We start from the raw sequence: 21,597 nt of genomic DNA on the forward strand, positions 1-21,597 counted from the left end.
TACAGAGTGCACTAGATGATGATTGATGGCCGTTAGTCAGAGACATGCAGTAAACTAAATGCTTCAGGCATAAGCTGTATGCGTCCCACAATGGATTCTATATGTTATATGTTACTGTGTTAGCAGCGCGTGGTTAGTCCGCCATATAATAGATCCTATGTGTTAATATACGTCTGATGCATCATGTGGGTTAATTTGTCATAATAAGGGTAGTGTTAATCACATGCTTGATCAAACAGTGTTTTACTATATATGTAAAGAGTATATTGTGATTATTGGTTAATCTTTTATATAAATGCGTGTAAAATACACTGTGAGTAATAAAAGATGATCAAATACAATGTGAGTATTGGTTATGCATATTGAATACAAGTTTTCACACAATGATTATGTCATTACAGATACTAAGATAAGTAATCATAACCAGTGTTGGGAGTAACGGCGTTAAAACTAACGGCGTTACTAACGCCGTTACTTTTTTTCAGTAACGAGTAATCTAACTAATTACTATGACTGTAACTATAACGCCGTTACCATTTCCGACACCCCGTTACTGCACGTTACTTTAGCAGCTCTATGAACTTTTTTTTTTATTTCGCTTTGCCCTGGTTAACCCCTCCTCTGTCCGGTGAACTTGAGCTTCTGGCCGCTGTGCCTGTGGTTTGGCGTGGTGAAGTGAGGCACAATTGTGACGATTTGCGTGCTCTAATCAATTCAGTGATTGCTGTGGACAGGCCAAGTTCCGAATTAAGGACGTTAAGCTCTTTTTAGCTGCTCCGGTTTTTGTGGTGCTGCTGCTTTCTATTTTAGAGCTTAGATTCTCTGCCCGAATCCCACCTGACCTGAGGACCGACCCGAAATCAGGCTCCTATTTTTATTTTATATAAAGCTCTGGTGTGATAATCACAATGTTGCTAAGTAACCAATTATTATTGTTCACTAAAGCGAACGAAATAGCGAAAATTTAAAGTGAAAAACATTTGTGTTAACTGAATCTAATAAAAACGGTAATTAAAAGGAAAAACATAACTATCTCGAACTGTATTTTGTGTTTATAAAACTAACTAAAACGAACTGAAATTACTGATAGAATACCCTCATTTTTTGTGTTTAATTTATTTATAAGCGCTGTTGTACAGCGGAGTTGTACAGCGGGAGTTGTTGTGCCGAGCGCGCGGCACCTCGTGGTCCTGTTAGTTCTTGTGTAAAGCGCTCGCGCTAGCAAGCCCACCCTAAAATGAACAGAAAAAATAAAAACAAAATTAAATTAAACTATAATAAAAATGAAAACTGTAATCACGTAGCTCTGGGCGCACGTGAACTCCTCCGCGTTTGACTTGCAGCATTGTGTGTAGCTGTTCTTAAAAAACATTTAAATTAAATAATAGTTCTATGCTTCTATGTTACAGTGTTAATTAACATAATTCTGATTATATTTCGCTCATTCAATCAGCCCGAAAACAGACAGTTTATGGGGCGGATCGGGTCAGGCTCATAATGACAGTTTATGGTTCGGGCTTGGGCAGAACGTGCACGGGCTCCGGCTGGGTCGGATTTTTTGGGCACGATCTAAGCTCTATTCTCTTTTGGTGAAGCTGTTATATTAATACCATTTTAACGGGCATTAAATTGTTGTTTTTGTCCATTATTTTGTTTTATATATACATATTTCTTTTGAGTGTGGCTTGGTTTGTTAAATTTCATCCCCAGACGCGTTTTTCCGCTTTTTTCAGTATTACAAGTTTTAGTAATTTTCTTTGGTTGTGTGGAGAATTTCGTTTTATTTTTTTGAAATTCGTTAGATTATATTTTTGTCAACATTTTGGGTTTATTTTCGTTTGTTATTTTTTGTTATTTTTCTAATAATAATAGTAAATGCATAATTGATTTCCTTTTTTTGACGGGCGAATAATAAAAAGTAACGCGATAGTTACTTTTACTGGTAACTAATTACTTTTATAGTGGAGTAACTCCGTTAGTAACTCAGTTACTTTTTTGGAGAAGTAACGAGTAACTATAGCTAATTACTTTTTCAAAGTAACGTGCCCAACACTGATCATAACTGAAAGATATTTGTCAATAAACCCAAAGTATAATAAACAGTTACTCTTTAGTTTAAAAAAGACAAAAAGTATAAAATAATTATTGGGCAAATACTGGTGGTAATAATGATCATCTATTCACATCTCCCCCTTTTTCTGAAACAGAATTTCTGTTTCAGAGAACTTAACGCAAAATTGCTTCACCCTCGTACTGTCCACTGGGCTGGTCTACCCTGCCCAGGCCTCCACTGACACACACCCCATCACTTCATTCATCCACTCACTCTCCCCCTGGGCTGCGCTTCCCTTCCACGATGTTGTCTCCGTTTTCTGTTAAAATGCATGTGGTGGTCAGATCGAGACTGTGCCTGTCTTAGGTTGTCCCTGTGTAATACGTTGGGATCTTACCCGTCTTTGGCTAACCAGCCTAGCCCACTGAACCACACACAGCGTAGCAGCACTGTTTTATCAACATTCAGTGCCGTAGTGTTCCTGCAGGTTACAGTTAGGGAACGCAACCCCAGGTATGTCATACTGTCATAAACTCACACTCTGGTGTTTACCGTGAAAGCCTGTGCAAGGCACCAAGTACCCATGGTTTATTATAGATTATTACTGTATACATATTTTATTTATTACCATCAGTATCACCTTTTCTCTCCCAATGAATTTAACTCAAATTATTTGCTTTGATGACACTGCTCTGGAGTAGACCCAAATCTCCCTCACTGATAGAAAACAGTGCATGTCAATGAATAATTATTCAGATTTGGCAGCTGTATCTCACAGATGTACCACAAGGTTACATTTTGGTCCAGTTTTATTTAATATATACATAAATTATATTGCTGGCTCTGCTTCTCAGATTGCAAACTTTACCATTATGCAGATGAAACAATTTTATATTGCTTAGCTGATTTTGTTCATGCTACAGCCAGAAATTTATACATTTGTTTTATAGGTGGCATTGTATAAGCATGAAAACTAAATTTATGCTGTTTTCCAGATCTCTTTCTAGTCTAATTTAATACCGTATAGCAAAACAGAGAGCTGCATTTTTAAACACATTTTATTTCCCCTCATTTAAAATGAGAAAGACCCAATTCACTAATGCTTGTATTACATCCAATACTGAGTTTCATTTTCAAATAAATAAGGTCTTTCCTCATTGGTTTCTGAAATCAACTATCCCTCTTAAGAGAATCAAAATATCAGCATAGACGGAGATACATGAGATCATAGAGAAATTAGATATTACATCTGTCTTATATAAGTCTCATTCAGCTAGCACTGAACTGAGATCAGTCTGAATAAGAAACGAATAGTAAGATAATTGACTAAATCACCTGATAGAAAAAGCTGTTTGGAATGGCTCACTCATTAACTCTGCATGGCATAGTATATTTGGAATTTCTAGCATACATCTTCTGTACAATATTATTATAATATAATGTAATTAATAGTGAACTATATGGGGATAAAATATACTGCTGAGTTTCGACAAAGCATTGTAAAAATGGCCAATCCAAATTGCTTAGTATTTCTGCAATAGGAAACGATTCCGACACAGCCACACACAGTCATTTTATTATTATTATTATTAGATGTGCTTATAGAATATAAAGTTAGACATTTGTCCCTGTTAGGTTAGGGCCCCCAAGATAAAGTCCAATACCCAAAATTAAGGTAATTATTTTCCTCAATTCTGACGCCCCCTTTTCTTTTTTTCTTTTTTATTTGTGTTGCTAACCAACCCCATAATCCCTTTATTAAATTCTATAAATTCTCTAATTATCTATCCAGTCACACACCTCTCTGACATCATTCAACAACTTAATTATTTATATTAACACTTCCCCAACCTTGCTTACATTAAAGTATACTGTACTCATGATAGGGTATTCACATTTTCACATGTTCATTTTAGAACTGTCTTATAACGTATGCATATTTATATTATATTATATTTCTATGTCACATCAGTTACTTTACTCTGTTAATTATTTAATTATTTATGACCATTAGTAATATCTACTGCACTGCTCTGTTTACAGATAGATCTTTACCTTGTATAGTTAGGTTTTTTATCCTTATATTTTCTTATATAGATATATCTATCTACCCATACAAAAGCCTTTTCCCCCTGTTCACCTCTGTCCCCCATTTTAACTGTGTATTACTCTATTTCCCTACTGAACTGATGGTCTATTTTCTATGATATCTCACAAGTGTTAATTCACAAATAACCAACTTCTCAGTCTAAAACCAATAGGCTGGACCAACTCCACCTACTTCACCTTGGACTCCTCCCCTGCAGTGGGACTCATCCATTCCTATTTCGTTTACACACAAGAGTTCGTACACTCAACCAATCACACCGCTCACAGGAGCCCCGCTCTCACACAGTTTAACACACACTCCAACACATACGCACACACTTCTGTTTCACTCACTCTGTCTTACACACACTCTTTAATTTGCTGTCATACACTTTCTCACTCACTGCCACACACACATTCTTTCTCTCCGCCACACAAGATACACATTTTCTGTTTCTCTCTCAGGAAAACTGGACACGCACACTTTCACACTCACAGGTACACTTTTAAGCCCTGTAACAGACACTCGTAGACCCTTTTCTTTTTCTCTCTGTCAGTCGCACATACACAATCACAAAGTCAGACACACTCAGTCCCTGGAAGAAGCACACATACACACGCATACCCTCTAACACTTATTGCCACAGACTCACTTCACTTATACATATAGTTTATACTGCTATGTATACCCCGTTTTATTTGTTTTCTTTTACCCCAGAGAAGACACGAATAAGCAGTGCACACAAGCAGTGGGTCGCCGCCCACCCGCGAGATACCGCTCCCGGTCCGCCTTCGATTATACCTAAGGACCCCCGTTCACACTTTTAAGCTACTCATTTATTTTAAACTAACACTCACGCGCTAATGAAGGCGTTCCATATGGTCCCAGTCACGCTTCTTAAAGGCCGCAACTTTCAACATGAAACGCCCAATATATTAACCAGATCTTTTGTCAATTATTTCTATCTGTATTAATAACAAATCATTAATCTATGGGAATACAGCCCCCTGCCTGGCAAGGCACACCTGTTATCCAATGCTAGAATTGTCATCATTTACATCTGCATTAAGAACAAATCCTTACAACCACCGTATCATACCAGAACTATTATTTATACAACTAGTAGAAGTTCATAATAGTTACAGCGCCTACGAATAATACCAAATGTCTAGAGCAGCAACAGTGTCTGCTTATATTATTTTATGTTTATTATTACTATAATTTATTATTTATTCATTACTTATTGTTTATCGTATTTTTATTTATTTATTTATTTGTTTTTATTTGGTTTTGTTATTTTCTGAACCTGTTCACGAGCGGATCAATCTCGAGGTGGGCTTACACCTAGCCGTTATCCGAACATCTCGTCAGAAGCCGGGGGGACACGCCAGCGTCCAATCCTTAAAACCCAGGGAGGCCCAGCCTCTACCCTAAAACCCGAGGAGGCCCGGCCTCTACTCTCTTTTAAAATGCCCTGATACGCTTCCTTCCCCACTCCGGACATCAGCCAGGCCGCCGCACCACTCAAATTTAGAAATAACCAATATGCAGAATTTGATAAAACCGGCTCTGCTTACCTGCGTGTGAAGTTCGGCCGTGAGTGGGTTAGGGCCGGATGCTGTCCTCTGCCAGACTCGTCGGGGTCACCAAATTGCTGTAGAAATGAAAATGAAAGGTGGGCTACCCCCACCTCTCGCCCGGGGTACAACTCCCCTGCGTGTTCGTTGATAGAGAGTCGAAGGCAAGTTGAGTGAAGTTGAAAGCAAACCAAGCATTTATTGCTGAATTCAGGAGAACTAGTACATACAAGACAGTATTACAGCCATCTCAGTAAAGTTCTGACCCCCCTCTAATCTGACTCCTTGTTTATACCCAAAGATGACGTAAAGCCTGTTGCTGAGGCGTTGTTAAAATCATCTCATGTTAGCATGCACGTGTTAGTACTGAAGTTTCCCAGGTTTGATCAGACCACTAGTGTTCGGCCTTGACTGTATCCAGTCGGACAGTGTGGCATTGTTTTAATAATTACAGTGTCGTCCTCCCTATGTATCAATTCAGTTCGTACAAAGTGCACTTAGTTGATGAATGATTGTTAGTCAGAAACCTGCAATATACTAAATGCTTCAGGCGTAAGCTGTATGTGCCCAACAATGGGTCCTATATGTTATTTGTTACTGTGTTAGCAGCGCGTGGTTAGTCCGCCATATAATAGATCCTATGTGTTAATATACGTCTTATGTATCATGTGGGTTAATTTGTCATAATAAGGGTAGTGTTAATCACATGCTTGATCAAACAGTGTTTTACTATATATGTAAAAATATATATTGTGATTATTGGTTAATCTTTTATATAAATGCGTGTAAAATACACTGTGAGTAATAAAAATGATCAAATACAATGTGAGTATTGGTTATGCATATTGAAATACAAAGTTTCACACAATGATTATATCACTAAGATGAGTAATCATAACTGAAAGATATTTGTCAATAAACCCAAAGTATAATAAACAGTTACTCTTTAGAGACGAAAACTAAATAAAAACAGCATAAAAAATTGAATTGAGACGAAATTAACTGACATTTTCGTCAACGAAAAAAACGAGATTAAAATGTTTGGCAGGGACGACATCCAATCAGAACTGATTTACTTTTGTGAAAGGTAGGGACCAGTTAGGAAGAGATCCAATCACAACTACTTTAGTGAAGGTGGAGATGCAGGAAAAGAGGGGTTGTCATCCAATCAGTATGGGTCTCTCAGTACCCATGGTCAGATAAAAAAACATATTTAATAATTTACATTAAATCATATATGAATATATTTCACATTCAAACATAAACAATATTACACAACTGGTTAATAAATGTTTAATTTTCATGAGTGTGTAGTTAATAATTCAAGGGAACTGATGAAAAAGCATTTACATTTACACCCTTTACATTTTAGTCGACTAAATTGACTGTAATTTTTGTCAACTATATTCTTATGATATTTAATCGGCTAAAACTAGACTAAAACTATGACTAAAACCAAATCAAAATTTGTTGTCAAAATTAACACTGCCTCATCCACATACCCAGGACTTCATCAAAGATCTTGTAGAGGCCGGGAACGTACGTCACGTCACGACACGACACGACAGTTTAATCCGACGTCTTCGTGGAACACCCACATTCTCTAAAGGAGAAGAACAAGGAACATCACAGGACCTGCAATTTCTCAAAGCTCCATCTGATACCAGTTCTTTTCTCTCCAGTGCTGGATACAAAGAGATTAGCACTGTTACAAATGACTGACTTGTTCTAAACAGATCCGGTAAAAAAGGACAGGAATTCTACTGCAATATATAAAGATCTATAGGTCCTTCTTAAAAAATTAGCATATTGTGATAAAGTTCATTATTTTCTGTAATGTACTGATAAACATTAGACTTTCATATATTTTAGATTCATTACACACAACTGAAGTAGTTCAATTATTTTATTGTTTTAATATTGATGATTTGGCAAAAAAGTTAAGAAAAAACAAAAATCTGAAAAAATTAGCATATTTCATCCGACAAATAAAAGAAAAGTGTTTTTAATACAAAAAAAGTCAACCTTCAAAAAATTATGTTCAGTTATGCACTCAGTACTTGGTCGGGAATCCTTTTGGAGAAATGACTGCTTCAGTGCGGCGTGGCATGGAGGCAATCAGCCTGTGGCACTGCTGAGGTGTTCTGGAGGCTCAGGGTGCTTCGATAGCGGCCTTAAGCTCATCCAGAGTGTTGGGTCTCGCGTCTCTCAACTTTCTATTCACAATATCCCACAGATTCTCTATGGGGTTCAGGTCAGGAGAGTTGGCAGGCCAATTGAGCACAGTAATACCATGGTCAGTAAACCATGTACCAGTGGTTTAGGCACTGTGAGCAAGTGCCAGGTCCTGCTGAAAAATGAAATCTTCATCTCCATAAAGCTTTTCAGCAGATGGAAACATGAAGTGTTTCAAAATCTCCTGATAGCTAGCTGCATTGACCCTGCCCTTGATAAAACACAGTGGACCAACACCAGCAGCTGACATGGCACCCCAGACCATCACTGACACTGGACTTCAGGTATTTTGGCATTTCCTTCTCCCCAGTCTTCCTCCAGACTCCAGCCCAGGTCAGGCGCTTCTGCCGCTGTTTCTGGTTCAAAAGTGTCTTGACCTGGGGAATGCGGCACCTGTAGCCCATCTCCTGCACACGCCTGTGCACGGTGGCTCTGGATGTTTCTACTCCAGACTCAGTCCACTGCTTCCGCAGGTCCCCCAATTTCTGGAATTGTTCTCCACAATCTTCCTCAGGGTCCGGTCACCTCTCCTCGTTGTGCAGCGTTTTCTGCCACACTTTTTCTTTCCCACAGACTTCCCACTGATGTGTCTTGATACAGCACCCTGGGAACAGACTATTCATTAAGACATTTCTTTCTGGGTCTTACCCTCTTGCTTGAGGGTGTCAATGATGACCTTCCGTACTGCAGTCAGGAGGGCAGTCTTACCCATGATTATGGTTTGAAGTGAGTATGGAGTAATGAACCAGGCTGGGAGTTTTTAAAAGCCTCAGGAATCTTTTGCAGGTGTTTAGAGTTAATTCGTTGATTCAGATGATTAGGTTAATAGCTCGTTTAGAGAACCTTTTCATGATATGGTAATTTTGTGAGATTTTTGGATTTGAGGAATTTTGGGTTTTCATGAACTGTATGCCAAAATCATCAGTATTAAAACAATAAAGACCTGAAATATTTCAGTTGGTGTGCAATGAATCTAAAATATATGAAAGTTGAATTTTTATAATTTCATTATGGAAAAGAATGAACTTGATCACAATAAGCTGATTTTTTGAGAAGGAGCTGTAGTACATGTATTAGTATATTTGATTATGTTTGAAAAACAGTTTTTGTTTGTGGTTTTATTTGAGTTTATAATAATCTGTAGAGTATAGCCAACCAATTATCTAGACATGAACAATTTCAATATGTTTATTAAACAAAATCACATCAAATACAATAAGTCAGTTGTATTTATGTATTGTGGCAAATAAAATGCTCATTGAACTTTATTAAGATACATTAGGAACAAACAATTGAAAGCTAACTTACCAAGGAAAACAGTGGAACAGTCACTAGAAAAATGAATTAAATGTGTCCTTTAAGGCTGACACAGCTTAGGTGACCTTTTGTTGGGTGGCGTCTGAGGTTCTGTGCAGGCGGGGTCCTTAGGCACAGATTTTTCAGGCATGTGTTGGTCAACTTCGGACATGGGGTTCTACAGACCCTTTGGTGCATGTTGGGTGATTTCATGATCGCATATTTCTGTTGAAAGTGACCAAGACAAGAAGTGTTCAGGTTCAGGGTTCAGGTTGTAGCAGTTCAGGTAAGTTATTAAGGAAGCACTGCTGACGGTCAGGGCGTGTTTCTCACTGGATTCTGAGCGTGTCAGACAGCAGTTTGATGAAGATCTTCTGCTTCATGTTGCAGCTTTGGCAGCGATGAAACACGGTGTGATGATCCGGGTTGTCCTGTTTGTTGCTGCAGATTGAGAACTTCATGACTGCGTAAACTGAACTGGTAACAGAGTTCACCGCTGGCTCCGGGGCGCTAATGGCCGTGTCAGAGACTCGCAGGTCTACCGCTGTTGAGAAGGGTGTGGTCAGCTGGACTTTTCCCTTGTTTGGGCAGTAAGGAGAGCATTTTGGATCAAACTTATTCTTCATATAAGGTGCAATATGCAAACGATGGATTATTCTGAGCTGAACAAGTTCAAGTTTTATTACAAACTGACTTTTTCTTAGCTTGATCCCAGATCTCATTCCAATCATCATCAAGTAAAACAACTGACAGCTCTCTCTCTCAGATCTGCTTAAGATCATCTGTATTGGTTTCAGAAGTTAAACTTACAATTAAGTAGAAGCCAGATATCTGTTTCTAATCTGGACTGTTCAGGACTGCTTTCTCTATGTCAGATGATGTAACCATAGTATTAAGAGTGGTCTTTCTATTAATAAAAGTTGTAAAAATCTAAAAAAATAAATAAATAAATGCTCTTTAGTCAAATTAAATTTCTCAGCAAGTTGTTCAAAATACATTACAGTTGACTCTCTAAATATATCTTTTACACGACACATACCCACACTCTTCCAATGATTAAAACCTGGGTCTGTGTGCCCTGGCATGAACTCCGGATTATTCAGAATCGGCATAATGCCAAGGTGAAATTAGCTGTACGTATATTATTAGGTAGTGTTGATTGTTAAAAAAAAAAAATAACATAAAAGCGTCTATTCACGTTCTGTGCCTTCTTGAGATTTCCTCCTCTGATGTTGTAAGAGCATCTCTTTTCGTTGCCTTTACCAATTTCTTTCTTGCCATTTCATAGGTGTCTACATATAGAATATAATAATATTTACATTGAAAGGTGTCAAACTATGAACAACTGAACTTTTGGAGTGAAGTGCACTAAGTAAGTAAGTAAGTAAGTAGTCACATATATATTTTCAATACCTTTACAAGGTATTCAGCCCAGTTTTCATCTGGTTCCTCTTGGTTCACCACTGCTGCCTACACACGATTTGGCTTTTTAAAGGGTGGCCAGAACAATATTTTTTTTGCTCTACACTCAGCCAACATCTTGAAACCACTTCTACTTTGTTTTTTTTCAGTAAACACAACGACTGCAAACATTCTTAGAGGAAAAAACATGAGCTAAGAAACTACAAATTCTGTACTCTGAGCGTTTGTGTGCAAATGTTCTTTTTTTAAGTTAATATCCATAAATTAAATGACATAATATCCATTGCAGATTCCATATTGGCTAAAATAAATCACAGTCAAATAAAAAAAGTAAAAAAAATAATCATACTAAATAACAAACTTGTAATGAATGCATTTTGTAAATTTGTGTCCACTGAAAAAAAAAGTATTCTGATAGGAGAAGTCCAAATCCTACACTAAATAAAATTTTCAATAATGAAAATATCAGTGCTTCAGCAATTTGTTACAAGACTAGGGGTGGTAACTACAGTGCACCTCACAATACAATATTACATTTTGCACAAAAATGGTAACATAGCATCTGTGTAATTGAAGAGAATAATAGCAGGAATTATGGATTTATAGGTGTTTTAGTTTTACACAAAACTTGGTAAGCACCCCCAAACTTAACATTTTCTGCTAATGTTTGAAATTTTTGTCCCAGAATTGATTTAAAATGTGTCAAAAACGTAAAAATAACCATTCCGTTGAATTTTGTCTGCTCATTTGTCTGTATAGGTTGTTAACTCGAGGAGCTATGCCATTTTCTTCATATTTTTTTTTTCTGGTTCGGAATTGGCATAGATCTATTAAAGGGTTAAAAATAAATGTCATGGGACTTTATTTCATCCTGTTACCTGTCAGAATCCTAAAATACACGCTTCAAGATTAAGACAAAACAGGTGGCAAAAAAAATCCACTATGTGCTCGTGGACCCCTGTTTCCATCTAGACTATTTGTGCTTCAGTGGGTAAAATGAAAAGTTTATTAACTAATCAAGTTCACTTCAGAAAGAAGGAGTTTTTAGGGTTCGACTGGTCATTTACTGCTTTACTGCCACCTACAGGTGACATTATGTAGTTATCACATCATAGGCCTTCTAGCTAGATAATGCATTTGTACTTAGCAACACCTTAACCGTAACTCATTATTCCAGCTTTACAATTATTAAAATATTACTACTTTATGAATTGTGTGTAACACAATGTTAAACAACATTTGTAGGTTTTTCAAGTTTATCTCACACTATCAGCCAAAATATTGGCATTTAATTATTTATTCAAAGGTCTTTGGATACGGCTTTATCAGCCAAAGTCTTGGCATTCAACCATTTAACCAAAGACATTTGTCTTTGGATTTTAGCGTCTAACCAAAAGTTTTTGGAGTTCACTCTTCGGACAGAAACAGCTTAGCAACCATTTTATTTTTCTATGTTATTAGCGCACTTTTCCAAGACAACTTGTTATTAAACTTTCCCTTTCTAGATGTTGGATCATTGGCTTCTGTTACAGTCTGAATAAAATTCCTGTATTTTTTAATATATCAATTGTCATATCATGTCGTATGCAATAATATTACCAAATAAAGTTGTATATTAAATTTTTGTAGTCGTGTATTCTTAAAACTAAGTAAAATGTTTTGTCATATCACCAAGTATATATTTTTGGGCCATATTACCCAGTTGTATCCCCATCATTTAGCCAAACATTGCATTTATTCTTCACATCAAATGATTTAAGATTCTTTTAAACATTTTTTAAGTATACTTTAATGTAAAGATAAAATATAATATTTGCAACCCTGTAGTAATAAATAAACAAGCTTTGACACTTCAGCATCCACTTAGAAACATGGACTCATTAACAACCACTTAGGAACCACAAAGTAACCCACTCAGGAACAGTATCAACAAACAACGCTAATTAAACTTCATTAAACACTGGGCTGTCCAGGGCGCAAATTACCCCTCCTTCCATGGTGACCCTAATGGTGAGGGGCAAAGAAGGGTCATCAATGTTGCCAGACCAAATTTCTGCTGGAACCACAAGCTTCTCCATACTGGCACATAGGAGAAGGGTGTCATTTGTGGCATTTGTGGAGATCCCAACAACCTCAAGTATGGTTGTTTTTGCACCTTCACATTTCTGTTGAAAAATAAAGGGCTTATTAGAGACTTTATTTTACACAGTTAAAAATAGTTCCTAAACTGTCTGTTTCTTTGTAGAATCAGGAACTCATTAAAAGTTATTTGCATAATAAAATAGTTCCTTAACAACAATATTTGTTAACAATACAGGGCCATCTAAAAAAATACAATATCTTTGAAAAGTTACTTTATTTCAGTAATTCAGTTTAAAATGTGAAACTCATATACACTGCTCAAAAAAATAAAGGGAACACTCAAATAACACATCCTAGATCTGAATGAATGAAATATTCTCATTGAATACTTTGTTCTGTACAAAGTTGAATGCGCTGACAACAAAATCACACAAAAATCATCAATGGAAATTAAATTTATTAACCAATGGAGGCCTGGATTTGGAGCCACACACAAAATTAAAGTGAAAAAACACACTACAGGCTGATCCAACTTTAATGTAATGTCCTTAAAACAAGTCAAAATGAGGCTCAGTATTGTGTGTGGCCTCCACGTGCCTGTATGACCTCCCTACAACGCCTGGGCATGCTCCTGATGAGGTGGCGGATGTTCTCCTGAGGGACCTCCTCCCAGAACTGGACTAAAGCATCCGCCAACTCCTGGACAGTCTGTGGTGCAACGTGACGTTGGTGGATGGAGCGAGACATGATGTCCCAGATGTGCTCAATCGGATTCAGGTCTGGGGAACGGGCGGGCCAGTCCATAGCTTCAATGCCTTCATCTTGCAGGAACTGCTGACACACTCCAGCCACATGAGGTCTAGCATTGTCCTGCATTAGGAGGAACCCAGGGCCAACCGCACCAGCATACGGTCTCACAAGGGGTCTGAGGATCTCATCTCGGTACCTAATGGCAGTCAGGGAACCTCTGGTGAGCACATGGAGGGCTGTGCGGCCCTCCAAAGAAATGCCACCCCACACCATTACTGACCCACTGCCAAACCGGTCATGCTGAAGGATGTTGCAGGCAGCAGACCGCTCTCCACGGCGTCTCCAGACTCTGTCACGTCTGTCATGTGCTCAGTGTGAACCTGCTTTCATCTGTGAAGAGCACAAGGCGCCAGTGGCGAATTTGCCAATCCTGGTGTTCTCTGGCAAATGCCAAGCGTCCTGCACGGTGTTGGGCTGTGAGCACAACCCCCATCTGTGGACGCCGGGCCCTCATACCATCCTCATGGAGTCGGTTTCTAACCGTTTGTGCAGACACATGCACATTTGTGGCCTGCTGGAGGACATTTTGCAGGGCTCTGGCAGTGCTCCTCTTGTTCCTTCTTGCACAAAGGCGGAGGTAGCGGTCCTGCTGCTGGGTTGTTGCCCTCCTACGGCCTCCTCCACGTCTCCTGGTGTACTGGCCTGTCTCCTGGTAGCGCCTCCAGCCTCTGGACACTACGCTGACAGACACAGCAAACCTTCTTGCCACAGCTCGCATTGATGTGCCATCCTGGATCAGCTGCACTACCTGAGCCACTTGTGTGCGTTGTAGAGTCCGTCTCATGCTACCACGAGTGTGAAAGCACCACCAACATTCAAAACTGACCAAAACATCAGCCAGACAGCATAGGTTCTGAAAAGTGGTCTGTGGTCCCCACCTGCAGAACCACTCCTTTATTCAGTGTGTCTTGCTAATTGCCAATAATTTCCACCTGTTGTCTATTCCATTTGCACAACAGCAGGTGAAATTGATTGTCAATCAGTGTTGCTTCCTAAGTGGACAGTTTAATTTCACAGAAGTTTGATTAACTTGGAGTCTTATTGTGTTATTTGAGTGTTCCCTTTATTTTTTTTAAGCAGTGTATTATATAGATGTATTAAACACAGAGTGATCCATTTTAAGCGTTTATTTTTTTTTATTGTTGATGATTTTGGCTTACAAAAAAGACAAAAATCAGTGTCTCTGAAAATAAGAATATTATATAAGACCAATTGGTACTTTTGGCAGTGTGGGCAGTTTGCTAAGTCCTGCTGGAAAATTAAATCCTGCACTGACTTTAGACTTGATAATAAAACACAGTGGATCAACACCAGCAGATGATCAGCATGTCTCTCCAAACCATCACTGATCATCAGTAAATTTTACATTTCATTTGTAAATCAAGGGATCAGAGTCTGGAGGAAGAGTGGAGAGACACACAGTCCAAACTGCTCGAGATCTAGTGTGAAGTTTCCACCAATCAGTGATGGTTTGGAGAGACATGTCATCTGCTGGTGTTGATCCACTGTGTTTTATTATCAAGTCTAAAGTCAGTGCAGTTTTGTTTTCCCACAAAATATTCATGCTTCCCTCTGCTGACAACTTTTATGGAGATGTGGATTTCATTTTCCAGCAGGACTTGAAGTCTTATATCATATTCTAATTTTCTGAGACACTGATTTTTGGGTTTTCATTAGCTGTAAGCCATAATCATAAACAATAAAATTAATAAACGCTTAAAATAGATCACTCTGTGTTTAATACATCTATATAACATACAAGTTTCACATTTTGAACTGAATTACTGAAATAAAGTTCCTTTATAAAGATATAATTTTTTTTTTTAGATGGCCCTGTAGGTTGCCAGTGGCTAACTTGGTTTTGTCGCTCTGTTCTGTTAATATGGAGTCAAAAAAGGGTCATAAAGATTTTGAGTTTGTAAAACAGAAGTCACAAATGTACTGAAACTTGTAACTGCGTTTAAACAACTGCATGCACGAAAATCCAAATCCACAAATTAACTGGAATGTACAAACTTGAAACAGAATGTAATATTAATAATAATTCAAATGTAAAAATGTGACAAAATATTTTAAACATATATAAATATATATTTTTTAATTTGTAAATCCAGTCTCCTGAATGTGTGAATCAGTACTGTTCAAATGGCTTAAGCTGGGTCAGACCAAAAATCACATGGAATTTGTGAAGTTGTAAATGTGACAGTGGGCGTTTTTCACTGTGGAGCTAAAAATCCTCTCATTCATCTTCTCTGCTGCGTGTGCGAAGCTCTAGCTGCAGTTGCGAATTACGACCCTGTTTTTACGCCTGATTGATGGACCAATAGGAATGCTTTATCTAGACCAATCAGATTACGGGGTTTGTTTAACCAATCAGAACACTGGGTGGGTCTCTGCAGCTGGGAGTACTGTGCGTGTCGAAAGCCAGAGGGCTCGTGCTGAGCTTTCAGCACCTGGACAGCGCCGAACCCATGTGACCTGGAAGCAGCAGCACTGATCAGACACGGCTGGCAGCTCATGATCAGCGCTGCCTGAGAGAGGAGAGGGACCTTTAAAAACGCCACTTCTAGGAGCTCTCAGTTGGGCATGGTTTGGCTAAACCCTGCTCCTCATAACTCTGACTTGTTGTTCTCTGCTTTCTAGAAGATTGATTGGGACTTACCTGCTGGAGGACGATCCTGGAACCGACCCAGTGGTAGAGTGAGTTAACCTCCCCCGGCTGTGGGATTTATCCTGGACTCTTTAGCCGGCTAGCTAAACCTCTCTCCCTTCCACACACCAGAGACTTTTTTTTTGCTTCTCTTTTTGCCTTATGGTTGAAAATAAATGCCCTACGGGGTTCTTTTCCTTGAAACCTGCCTCTGTCTCCTGCTTTGCCTGGGTCCATTCAGCTAATTTGCTCACAATATATATATATATAATTAATTAATTTATGTACGTATTAATATGCTATACCATATGTCTGTCTTTGTTAAAGAGCATAATATAAAGTATTTAAGCATGAAAGCAGGTATAAAATTCGCAACTGCAGCTAGAGCTTCACACACTCAGCAGAGAAGATGAATGAGAGGATTTTTAGCTCCACAGTGAAAAACGCCCACTGTCACATTTGCAACCTCACAAATTCTATGTGATTTTTGGTCTGACCCAGCTTAAGCCATTTGAGCAGTACTGATTCACACATTCAGGAGACTGGATTCACAAATTAAAAAATATATAATTTATATATATTTTAAATATTTTTTCACATTTGTACATTTGAATTATTATTAATATTCCTTTCTGTTTCAAGTTTGTACATTCCAGTTCATTAGTGGATTTGGATTTTTGTGCATGCAGTTGTTTAAACGCAGTTACAAGTTTTACAAACTCAAAATCTTAATCAACCATTTCCTTTCTGGACTCACAATAGTTGTGAAGAACAAAGCATGCACTGATCACAAAAGGGAGGTCATCAAGATTTATGTCTATTGCCCTTCTCAGTGCTCCAAACCTTGCCTTGATCCGCCCAAAAGCACACTCAATGCTCATTCTTGCTTTACACAAGGCTAAGCCGAAGTACTGTTCCTGAACGGGTAGATCCACCATTATCATACTCCTTCATGAGGTAAGGCAGTAAGGGGTACGCTGGGTCGCCGAGTAGGAAAACAGGAATTGCCCCCTCATCTTCCATGATTTTCTTTCTAAGGGCAGGGATCTTGCCACTCTTTAGGTGCGTATTCAGCTTTGAATTGGAAAAGTTGAAAAAACTTGAGCGTCATGGACACTTCGAGGCCATTTATCTACCACGTCAATGAATGTGTACTTACTTATAGTCACATGCAGCTTGTACACTAAGCGTGTATTTTCCTTTTCTGTTTAGATCCTCCATTGAATTTTTGGATGGCTGCTTCATTTCAATGTGAGTCCCATCTATGGCCCGAGACACTGCAGTATGCCATGGTGGGAAGAAAACTCTGTAACAAGTTTCTCTGCTTCGGGTTCTGTAAAAGGCAGCCTGATGTATGTTGGACCCAGATGGGTTGTAACTGCTTTACATCATCATAAAGTGGATTTCAAACGTGATTTTGAGGGCACTATAAACACCCACACTGTAAAAAATGTCAGTAGAATTTACGGTGAAAAACTGTCAAACCATGACAGTAAAAGACTGTAAACGCTAAAAAGGCTAAATACTGTTTCGGTAACAACAAAATACCGTAAATTCATATATCATCCAATACACTAATTTTTACACATTTTCTCTGGAAAAAATACATTATTTCAACGTAAAATTCTCTTGCACTGTGTTTATAACAGAAATATTCCGTATTTTTTGGATAAATGGTAAAACCGTAATTTCTACATTATTTTTTTGTGAATAATAAATTTTTTCTTTGTTAAATATACAAGCCATTATTACATTTCCGTATTATTTAGATAACAGCCAAAACCGTAATTTCTACATTCTTTTTTTGTGAATGATACATGTTTTTACTGTAAAATATACAAGCCATTATTACATTTCCGTATTTTTACTCAACAGGCAAAACCGTAATTTCTACATTCTTTTTTTGTGAATGATACATGTTTTTACTGTAAAATATACAAGCCATTATTACATTTCCGTATTTTTACTCAACAGGCAAAACCGTAATTTCTACATTCTTTTTTTGTGAATGATACATGTTTTTACTGTAAAATATACAAGCCATTATTACATTTCCGTATTTTTACTCAACAGGCAAAACCGTAATTTCTACATTCTTTTTTTGTGAATGAAACATGTTTTTACTGTAAAATATACAAGCCATTATTACATTTCCGTATTTTTACTCAACAGGCAAAACCGTAATCTCTTCATTCATTTTTTGTGAATAATATTTTTTTTTACTGTTAAATATACAAGCCATTAATAAATTTCCATATTATTTGGATAACGGCTAAAACTGTAATTTCTACATTTATTTGTCATGAATAATATTCTTTTCACCATTAATATGCAGGTCACAAAAAACAGTCAACATTGTGATTTTTTGCCCTTTTTACAAAATAAGTAATATATATTTTACAAGGCTTTTTTCACAGTTCAATACAGAAACCATTATGCGTAGAACAATTGCAAATCAATAAAATATGTTTTAACCATTGAATTATTGATTTATGACAACATGGTTTTCTGTCTCATAAGATTTTTGTAAGTAATCATTTAAGAGCTATTCATGTGTTTATTCAGTACACAGCATTTATTTGACAGTTCACAAGTACTGCTTTAACAACCTAATGACTGGAAACCGAAACTTGGAAACTTGGAAAATGGAAAATTAAAGGCTGTTGAATAATTATTACCTGAGGTGTTTTTTTATAAAAGAATTTTACAGAAATCCCTGGAGGTCTTTTGAACTTCTTTCAGCCATAGACCACTGAAGTCATTGCCATTCTGTAGTCCTCGCATTCCCATATTTGGAGTTCTGTGTCAAAGCTGAATTCTCTATGGGCAAAATTAATGGGGCTTTCAAAAACTTGTCTCTATAAAATTTTGTGGTAAATAAATGTGCTCAGAACCTTATACGTTTTACTCGGTGTACATTTTTCTCCCAAATATCACTGGATCTGTTGAATTATTAGATAGTTTCATAGTTATAATGTGAATTTTGCTAACGCTAAGCTAAATGCTAGCGCGCACTGAACTGATGTCACAGAACTGGAGCTTAGCTATAGCGCACTATTAAATGTACAGCTGTGCTGTACTGTGATCGTATCATGTTTTGGATTATTATCCTTCTTCATAGATGATCAATATGCAGTGTAGACTCTGTTAGAGCTTCAAAAAAGCAGATAAGAGAAAGCAAGATGCTAGCTCAGTGGTTCTATCTAGCTAGATGAAGATGAAGAGTCTTTTCTTCCCATTAAATCTTTTATAAGGAAAAGGCTTAATTCGGTTTAATGTACTAAACAGAAAGTGAGCAGTGAGTAAATCTGAACCAGAACACCAAATCAGATAAATGGATCTGGTCAAAGGCACAACGGTCCAGTGCCAGAATGAATGTGTATGTGAGTTTAAATCATCGCCCAAACAGACATTTGTTCAGTGGATTATGCCCAGCTCCACTCTGGACCGTTGTGCATATGGACTAGCTCAGTGGTTCTCAAACTTGGTACTGGAGCAATGCTGCCCACAGGTTTATTGTTTAATTACAGCACATCTGATCCAATTAATAATCCCTTGCTAGGGGTGTTACAGCAGGAAACACTGACACAAGCAGCACAGTGGTACTCCAGAACCAAGCTTTAAGTGCTGTATCCTGCTTCACCAGTGTAGCCCAGTGCTATTAGCATGCTTAATTAGAGAATCAGATGGTTATGAGCACTAATCAAACTGGTCAACCAGGGTCATACTAACAGACCATCTAAACCATTAAACTCAAATTTGGTCATACGCTTTGCTGGTCAAGGGCTAAGCTACTCAACCCAGCCTGTTTACCAGGGTAGCATTATGTTTCCTCCTGAATGTGCAGCTTCTCAGCCTCTCTGACTATCATGGACCATAAAAGCAGCTATCAGCAGAAGCTAGTGTTTATCTGGATTCTCAAGCGGGGACGTAATGTCATTTACACTGCAGAAGATCCTTAATAAAAGAAAAAAGACACTTGGTGTTTTAGTACATTAAGCCACATTAAGCTTTTTCCTCATAATAGGTTTAAATTGAAAAAAAAAACATGTTAAGTTTTTAGACCCTTATTTTCATCTAGCTAGATAGATCTTTGGTTCTGACTGAGAATCACTGAGCTAGCTGCTCGCTTTCTCTTATTATCTGCATTTTAGAAGCTCTAACAGAGTCTGCACTGCAAATATATAGTTTTACCTCTTATAATACTTTTACTAGTAATACTTCAATACTTTATTGATCATCTTTGAAGAAGAATAATTATCCAAAACGTGATACGAGCAGATTGTAGCCGTTTTAATAACCTGCTAACTTAGCTTCAGTGCGCACTAGCATTTAGCATAGAGTAAGCAAAAATCTCATTACGACTCTTAAAACGATCTTATAATTGAGTGAATACGGTGGTGTTCTGGAGAAAAATGCACACAGAATAAAACGTTTAGGGTTCTGAACACTTTTTTTTTTTTTTTTTTTTTACTACAGAATGTTCATTTTTCCCATAGAGAAATGAGCTTAGACACAAAACAACAAATATGGGTATACTGTGACCACTATGCATGAAAGGGCTAAGATAAGACAGACAAGTTAATCCTTTAATTAGTCGCACAGTGGGAAAATGTACAATGTTAAAATAATTAAAATAATTTATGAACTTTTTTTAAGTTTTCCATAGAATGTTTTGTCTGTTTCATGGCATCTTGAAGAAGCAAGTATTACATTTTTAAATTTCTTTCATTGTACTTTGGTCAACATCAAATCAAATTTGTTGAAAGGACTATTCCTGCTGATCTGAGATCACTTTCATATGTAAATAGATTGTGGGCAGCAATAGGGACTGGTTTCACACTGTTTGGTTTTTTGAAACATCACTTTTTAAAAAATAAATGTTTTAAATGCATTTTGTTTTAGTTTCCAAGCTGAAATTAAGTGAATTGTAAGGAAATGTATCAACATGCATTTCAAATTGTAATACAGGCTGTGGAGAGAAAGCGCGCCTGATTTTGAATACTAACAGTCGCCTCATGTGGGCGCCGTCCAATAAGCGCTTTCGGTTTCGGCGGTCACTTTTGCTGTGTTTTTTCTACTCATACAAGACCAGCCTCCTATCTGTTTGAATGAGGAGAGACCAATATACTCTAGTCTGAAGGTGTAATTATCATTTGAACAACATATTTTACATCACTAGTAAAATCTGTTAAAATCCTTATGAACAGTTTGTAGCGTTTGTCTTAAAAAAAACACAAAAAACTAGATTTTTTCGGCTTGTTATGGCTACTGCGCCTGCGCAAATATTTACAGCCGGGGGGAGGGGGGGTGGGGTTCCTCCGATCTCTGCAAAAGCAACAAGCTGATTGGCTCTTTTTGTTGGAAGGCGGGAGGATCAGCG

At 37.6% G+C, this 21,597-nt stretch overlaps 2 protein-coding genes across 2 annotated transcripts in view; both read left to right on the forward strand.

Annotated features, from left to right (window-relative positions):
• LOC125801145 (zinc finger protein 850-like) overlaps positions 1 to 21,597 on the forward strand; it is a 503,810-nt gene that overhangs the window by 349,216 nt on the left and 132,997 nt on the right. The gene's annotated exons all lie outside the window — the stretch shown is intronic.
• Positions 1 to 21,597, forward strand: part of LOC125801143 (zinc finger protein 420-like) — a 151,807-nt gene that overhangs the window by 11,215 nt on the left and 118,995 nt on the right. The gene's annotated exons all lie outside the window — the stretch shown is intronic.

Source organism: Astyanax mexicanus, chromosome 4 (assembly GCF_023375975.1).
Source record: "Astyanax mexicanus isolate ESR-SI-001 chromosome 4, AstMex3_surface, whole genome shotgun sequence".
In the NCBI taxonomy this organism is placed as follows: Eukaryota; Metazoa; Chordata; class Actinopteri; order Characiformes; family Acestrorhamphidae; genus Astyanax; species Astyanax mexicanus.